General features: G+C 32.4%; 1 pseudogene; it reads right to left on the bottom strand.

Moving 5' to 3' along the window:
- The window catches only part of LOC107589942 (programmed cell death protein 6-like), a 15,601-nt pseudogene that overhangs the window by 10,842 nt on the left and 3,537 nt on the right, over positions 1 to 1,222 (bottom strand).

Below are 1,222 nucleotides of genomic sequence, written 5' to 3'. Positions count from 1 at the left end.
GTAGAAAATAACTAAATAATATTTTGTTTTACATTTTCAAGTACTTCCTTTCACTGATCATGTGTTGAAAAAAAATTACAAATAAAAGTCATGTTTAACAGTGTCAGGCCATATTTTGTACTCTATACATGGAAAACGCAGTGAAATTAGTGAATAGTCATCTATAAACTGGTATTAATGCTGGTTATTTCTTGGTATTTCATGAACAAGAACATTTAGCAATAATAGTCAATGTGGGCATTTTTCATTTAGCAACAATACTGTGAACATCTTTATACACATGGGCATCACAAAAAAACAAAGGAATTATCTTTTTAGTGGAACAAAATTAAAGTATATTTTTGTATGGAAATGTCAGCGTGGCACATGTAAATTGTGCTAAATCATATTGCCAAAACAATAGTGTTGACAAAACCATCAGATGACTGTTACAGGAAAACACTTACTGTTTGTACAAGAAGCATGTTTCTCTGCTGTAAGGAAACCTGGGTCCTTTTATTAATAGTCTGATATTCTAAAATGAAAGTTGTTCAATGGAAACCCCACACAGTAATTATACTTGAGGGCCTTTGCTGAACATTTATCTTTCAACTCCAGTTGGAATATGTTTATTAGTAGCTAAAAAAAAAAGTAAGAAAAAAGGAAAATTAATTTTTAAAAAAATAAATAAAACATACCATTTGATAATGCCTGCTGAAGCTCTGTGTCTGATATTGCCCCGCTCCTGTCTTTATCTACCCTGGAGGAAACAGAAAAATTATTCATTATTTGCTAGCCAAAATAATGTAATTCATGTTTAAAAAAAGAAAAAAAAAACTTTTGTTTTATAGTGAATGACTTAAATACCATAACAGTGTCTAGAACTGTAATGGGACAAATAAGAAACAATCTCAGGATGTGGGCCTGGTCAAATGAAACTGAAAGTAAAATCTTATATAGAGAACGATTCAGAGACCTCGTGTTTCAAACGTAAGACTGAAAAAGCCCAGGCAAGGTCCACTGAAAAAGGTCCATTCATTTACATCTAAACAGTTTTCTTTTCCTTCGAGTTTACATATGGTGCATTTTAGAAAAGTGTCTTGGGAAGCCAGATGATTTGTTCCTTTATATCCTCATATATTCATACATTGGTTCATTGATGTTGTGAAGGCGCGGCCCCATGCTGACATTTTTATGATTCATTTCAGTCAAGACATGTCAGCAATGACTTTAAGAGGGAAAG

This window comes from Sinocyclocheilus grahami, unplaced genomic scaffold, assembly GCF_001515645.1.
Source record: "Sinocyclocheilus grahami isolate Dianchi unplaced genomic scaffold, SAMN03320097.WGS_v1.1 scaffold122.1, whole genome shotgun sequence".
Lineage (NCBI taxonomy): Eukaryota > Metazoa > Chordata > Actinopteri > Cypriniformes > Cyprinidae > Sinocyclocheilus > Sinocyclocheilus grahami.
This window is presented reverse-complemented; position numbering and strand designations above follow the sequence as displayed.